Source organism: Sinocyclocheilus grahami, unplaced genomic scaffold (assembly GCF_001515645.1).
Source record: "Sinocyclocheilus grahami isolate Dianchi unplaced genomic scaffold, SAMN03320097.WGS_v1.1 scaffold134.1, whole genome shotgun sequence".
Taxonomy (NCBI): Eukaryota; Metazoa; Chordata; class Actinopteri; order Cypriniformes; family Cyprinidae; genus Sinocyclocheilus; species Sinocyclocheilus grahami.
Window position 1 is genome coordinate 2587966 of NW_015505313.1, and position 6819 is coordinate 2594784.

The 6819-nt window shown below is 45.8% G+C and overlaps 1 pseudogene; it reads right to left on the reverse strand.

Moving 5' to 3' along the window:
• Window positions 1-6819, reverse strand: part of LOC107590940 (usherin-like) — a 257040-nt pseudogene that overhangs the window by 90605 nt on the left and 159616 nt on the right.

Consider the following 6819-nt stretch of genomic DNA (forward strand, 5'->3'; position numbering starts at 1 on the left):
TGGTCGAATCCCACACCACGCCCAGATAAGTGGTCCTCTGTAATGGAGACAGCACACTTTTCTTGGCATTTAGTCTTAACCCCAACATTCCCGTATGAGCGAGAACAACATCTCGATGCCGAACCGCCGTCTGCTCTGATTGAGCTAAAATCAACCAATCGTCGATGTAATTGAGTATGCGGATGCCTGGAGCCGCAGAGGAGCCAGGGCAGCGTCCACACACTTCGTGAAAGTACGGGGTGAGAGTGCTAGGCCGAAGGGAAGGACCCGATATTGGTAAGCTTTGCCCCTGAAAGCAAACCTCAGGAACTTCCTGTGACTTGGAAGGATGGAGACATGAAAATAAGCATCTTTTAGATCTATCGTGACGAACCAGTCCTCGGACCTGATCTGAGACACGACCTATTTGACAGTGAGCATTTTGAACTTCAGACGCATGACTGAGCGGTTCAATAGCCTCAGATCTAAAATTGGACGCAACCCTCCATCCTTCTTTGGCACGATGAAGTACTGGCTGTAGAACCCGGACTCCCTGTCGAGAGGAGGGACCACCTCGATGGCCTCCTTCCTCAAGAGAGTATTGACTTCTTGTTCTAATACCAGAGCCTGCTCTGGGCCCACTACTGTGAGAAAAACCCCTTTGAAAGGTGGAGGCAGAGCGCCGAACTGAATGCGATAGCCTCTTTCTACAGTTTGCAGGACCCGACGAGATACATTTGGCAGTAGTTTCCACGCTGCTAAATAATCTACTAAGGGAACCAGTCTCTCGAGACTGGCCTCTGGTGTCTTTGTAGCTGCTAGCTGGGTGCCCTGACGCGGCGAACCGGCAGGAGATCGCAGAACTAGCTGCTTGAGAGACCCCCGAAGGGGTGGCGAGGCTCTCGGCTCCGCTACGTTGCTTCGTCGAGGACTTCCTCGACTGAAGCATGACCCTCAGATCGGGCCTCGCATTAGAAGCCCCCGACTTAGAGCGCCGCCGGCCTCGGTCTCGCTGTGGGGGAGCGCGAGAGGAAACGCTCTGTTTTTGGACCTCCCTATATGAGGGGGCGAATCCTCTACGCTCTCCACATCAACCTCCTCGGAGGAGGATAGGAGAAGTGCCGAGCCCGCTCTCCGGGGGGGAGTAGCCGCAGAACGGGCTTCCGATCCCAGCGAGCGGGCAGTGGATCTGGCAGGTGAGGAAGAAGATAGGGACTCGCCCGTCCCACGTGCTTTTAAAGCTTCCTGGTCATGACGTCACCCGCCGCGGACTGATTACACATATGATTCAGAGCTTGGTATCGCTGAAGGCGTTCCCCTAGCGTTTTCTGACGCAGCTCGAGTTCCCGAAGGGGAACTGTTGTGCTGCTTAATATTTTTTTTTTGGAAACCATGTGTGACGAGAGGGGCGGGGCCGAGAGCCGTGGGAACGGAGCGAGGCCGGTGGAGTAATTGTGAATGCGCGACACCTGCGCCACTCACCGGTCTCGAGTCTCACGGAGGAGCTCCGGAAGGATACAAAGGAGGAGTGACGACAGGGAAAGACGAGAGAGGACCAGGCCTGGATTTTATTTTGTGTTTTGGTTTCGTTTGTGCGCGACAGTCGTCCGTGAGGGGCTGTCGCGCTATTTTGTGTTTATTTTATTATTAAAGTTTTATTTAAATGTTCGCCGGTTCCCGCCTCCTTCTTCTCGATCTACAAACTTTGTTACACCATGATACATTGTTTCAGGATTTGATGAATACAAACACAATAATTAATAACAACAGAATTTATTTCAAATAGAAATGTTGTAACATTTAAATTTAAAGGGTCCGTCCTAAAAAATGGTAACACTTTAGTTTAGGGACCAATTTTCACTATTAGCTAATTGCTTATTAGGCAAGGCAAGGCAAGGCAAGTTTATTTATATAGCACATTTCATACACAATGGTAATTCAAAGTGCTTTACATAAAAGAAATGAAATTTTTTTTTTTTAATAATCACAACAATAAAACAAAGCATTTAAAACTTTGAAAATGATTTAAAAATTGATTTAAGAGGTTTAAAATGAATTTAAAACAGTTAAGAATAGAAAACGATTATACATATAATATAGTGCAATCAGTTCGGACATTGCACAGTTCTCATTCAGTAAATGCACAGCTAAACAGATGAGTTTTGAGTCTGCATTTAAATGTGACTAATGTTTTAGCACATCTGATCTCTTCTGGAAGCTAATTCCAACTGCGGGCGGCATAATAACTAAAAGCGGACTCCCCTTGTTTTGTGTGAACCCTTGGTATTTCTAACTGACTCGATCCTAATGATCTGAGTGGTCTGTTAGGTTTATAATCAGTGAACATATCTGCTATTATGCTTTATTAGCATAAAGATTGTATTTTAAATGTTTACATTAGCTAAACCTAATTTTGTCAACTCTTAGTAGTACACAAGCTTATAGATTCTGACCTAATATGGGCTTTAAAATGATTAAAATATATTTTCCGTTAAGTGCTTAGCAAATCAAAAGTGAGTTTAGGATTGAATGCACTCATCAACGTCTATGGTTAGAATATGACATTATTCTGGTGAAAATGCAAGTGGATATTTTTATTGAACTGAAATGAAAAATAGATATAACCACGCTGCATTAAATGGCTTACAAATCCTGCTGATTGGAACAAATCTTTGCTGGTTTTTAAGCAGCATCAACTTCCACAGAGCCCCGCGATCAAATTTACCAAGGAGTATAATAAATAAATCACATGAACAATGAAATACATTTTAAAAGAATCCCAGGAAATTAGGGTTATGTATAATACATGCGCCTAGTCATTTATTTATTACAACAGAATGAGAATTCCCCTATTTCTGATTAAATTGCAATTTGTTGTCAGGGAGCATGTAATGCATACATATTAGATAAAACATTGGTTTCTTTTTTTTTCTTTTTACAGAAGCAGTTTTTTTCATAAGTACAGCCCTGGTCAAGGCCTACTATTTGATATTCCTGTACATCTGCTCTACAACAGCATAACCACTTATTTCTTCTCTTTAGATCAAATACTCATAGATGTATCCAAAGTCACTGCCTTTGAGCAATAGTTCTTTTGTACTGAAAATAAAAAATGATCACTGATGATTGCATGTTTGCAACAGTAGCGGTGACCTACATGTGTATGTAGTGTGGAAAAGTGCATGTGTACACTGTAAAAGGTCTTCATGGCTTACTGGTGAACTTGTGGGGAAGCTGAAGTCCTCATCTGGAGCTGGTAGCGCAGAGGTCCGGGAGCATTGTGACATGCTGGAGCAGCCCAGGCCACCTGCAGTGAGGTGGGGGTGGCAGCTGCCAGCCTGGGGGGCAGGAGGCCATCTGGAGCTGTATGGAGATGATGCAGAGGTGAAGTGGAGCAGAGACCTACACGGTGCAGCATATGCTAAGGAACATGGGTAGAAACACTGCTGGGGATGGGAGCGTTTTAAAGGTGAGAGACTTTGAAAAAGCCCAGGTTACTGTATATACTACATCACATGCTGGACAATAAGCACTCACAATGGCACAACCTACTATATGCCCTGAGAGGTTCTCCAGAAGAGTGTTAAGGGATTTTTTTTTTTTTTCAAATAGTGGCTGATATTATATTTCATTTACATTAGGCTGTTTATTTATAGATATTTTGGAGAACTATCAGATATATACTCTCTCTCTCTCTCTCTCTCTCTCTCTCTCTATATATATATATATATATATGCACACACACACACATACATACAGCGGGAAAAACAAGTATTGAAACATCCCCATTTTTCTCAGTAAATATATTTCTAAAGGTGCTGTTGACATGAAATTTTCACCAGATGTCAGTAACAACACAAGTAATCCATACATTCAAAGAAAACAATACAAATAAGTTCAGAAATTAAGTTATGTGTAATAAAATGGAATGACCCAGGGAAAAAGTACTGAACACGCTTACTGAAATTTATTTAGTACTTCGTACAAAAGCCTTTGTTGGTAATGACAGCTTCAAGACGCCTCCTGTATGGAGAAACTAGTCGTATGCATTGCTCAGGTGTGATTTTAGCCCATTCTATGTGATGGTCCCGAAACCGGACGGCACCCTCCCTTTCTGCAACGACTTCCGTCGCCTCAATGATGTATCCGAGTTCGACGGATACCCCATGCCTCGGGTGGATGAACTGTTGGACCGGCTGGGAAGGGCCCGGGATATCTCGACGTTGGACCTCACCAAAGGCTACTGGCAGGTACCCCTCTCTGAGAATGCCAAACCTAAGACTGCTTTCTCTACCCCTAGTGGCCACTGGCAGTACCGGACCCTTCCTTTTGGCCTCCACGGGGCACCTGCCACGTTCCAGCGGATGATGGACATCCTGTTGCAGCCCCATCAGGCCTACGCCGCGGCCTATCTGGACAATGTCGTGATCCACTCTGGAGGGCTGGACTCACTGCCAACCCTCGCAAATGCCACCTTGCCCTCTCCGAGGCAAAGTACCCGGATTTCCAGGTGGGACGGGGTCTCATTCGGCTGCAGGAGAAGAAGGTGGAGGCGGTACGCGCCGCTCCGAGACCAAGACCCAGGTACGAGCCTTTTTAGGGTTGGCGGGGTATTATCGCTGCTTCATCCCCAACTTCTCCTCTTTAGCCGCCTCCCTGACAGACTTGACCAGGAAGGGGCAGCCGGAGAAGGTACAGTGGACACCAGCAGCGAAGGAGGCCTTCCAGAGGGTGAAGGGGGACCTCATCTCGGAGCCCGTCCTCCGAGCCCCGGACTTTAGCTGCCCCTTCCTGCTGCAGACGGATGCCTCCGACACAGGATTGGGAGCCGTCCTGTGACAGATCCAGGAGGGTGAGGAGCATTCGATCATCTACATCAGCAGGAAGCTGATCCCGGCCGAGAGGAACTACGCCGCGGTGGAGAAGGAGGCCCTAGCTGTCAAGTGGGCAGTCCTCGAGCTGCGGTACTAACTCCTGGGCCGGAAGTTCACCCTGGTCATGGACCACGCACCCCTTCAGTGGATGGCCCGCACCAAGAATACCAATGCCAGGGTGACCCGATGGTTCCTCGCACTCCAGGACTTCCACTTCGAGGTACGTCATCGGGCTGGAGCCGCGGAGCACCTACCTGGACCTTTCTCACAAGCACCCCTCACCCCAATAAATCCACCCTCCGGGGGATTGATTGAGATTTCTTGTCGTGTGATTCTTCACCCCGTTACAATATATATACACATACTGTTACGGGGCTGACAAGACGTGAGACGTGCGGATCCATGTGCAAGCTTTATTCACAGGCGTGGTCAGAAACAGGCAAGGGTCAGACAATGGCAACAGGTATATAGAGGGCAAGACACAAGAATATACCTAGGGCTAGTCTGGGTCTATGATCGGCGAACAGAATAAACAGGGTGAGACTAGAGGGATAAATCCAGGTACAAGGCAAAGGTCCAGGCAGGGGCAAACAGTATCCGAGTAGGGCAAGACGAGAGGGGGAATCCGAGATACACAGGCAAAGCTCAGGACACGAGAAAACAGACAAGGCAAGACTAAGATAAGGCTATGGAAAAACTAGACAAGCTCTGTAGAGTAGCTATCACTATGAGAGTGATAAACGCTATACAATACTCGGCAGCATGACGGGGATCAGAGTGAGTGTTATATATATATACACACACATATATACACATATCTATATATGTCACGAATTCGGTCCATGAACTTCCGTCTGTTTGCCATCAGAGGTCACCCTTCTCCCATTACATTGACTTTGCACACAGACTGTTACACATCACTCTGGACTGCATTTCCCATCAACCATTGCACTGATTACACGCACACAGCTGAATGCACTGATCACACACACACACACACACACACACACAGCTCAATCCAATCAGACATGCTCCATAAGCCATGGACTTCCTCTCTCTCACTGCCGAGTATTGTCTAGCATTTTTCACTCTCCAAGTGTTAGCTACTTTACCAAGCCATTCCATGTTTATGTCCTGTTTGGTCTCTAGTATTGTTCTGCGTTTTCCACTCTCCTAGTGTTAGCTGCTATACGGAGCCTGTTTATTGTCTTAGTTTTGTCTTTTTCACAGTTCCTAGTTTAGTTTAGTCTAGTCTTGCCTTGCCTGTTTTCCCGTGTATGTATCACTGCCTTTGTTTTTGGATTGCCCTGTCGTTTTGCCGTTTGGACTCTGTTTGCCCATGCCTGGACCTTTTCCTGTGTTCCTGGATTTATCCCTCTAGTCTCACCCTTTTGATTCTGTTCGCCGAACGTTGACCTTCGCTAGCCCTAGGGTTATTCTTGTGTCTTGCCCGCCATATACCTGTTTGCCATTGTTTGACCCTGCCTGTGTTTCTGACCTCTCTGCTTTAAATAAAGCTTGCACATGGATTCGCACGTCTCACGTCTCATCAGCCCCGTTACAATATATATATATATACATACATATATATACACACATACAGTGGGGAAAAAAAGTATTTAGTCAGCCACCAATTGTGCAAGTTCTCCCACTTAAAAAGATGAGAGAGGCCTGTAATTTTCATCATAGGTATACCTCAACTATGAGAGACAAAATGAGGGAAAAAAATCCAGAAAATCACATTGTTGCTTTAAATAAAGCTTGCACATGGATTCGCACGTCTCACGTCTCGTCAGCCCCGTTACAATATATATATACACACATATATACACACACATACAGTGGGGAAAAAAAGTATTTAGTCAGCCACCAATTGTGCAAGTTCTCCCACTTAAAAAGATGAGAGAGGCCTGTAATTTTCATCATAGGTATACCTCAACTATGAGAGACAAAAGGAGAAAAAAAA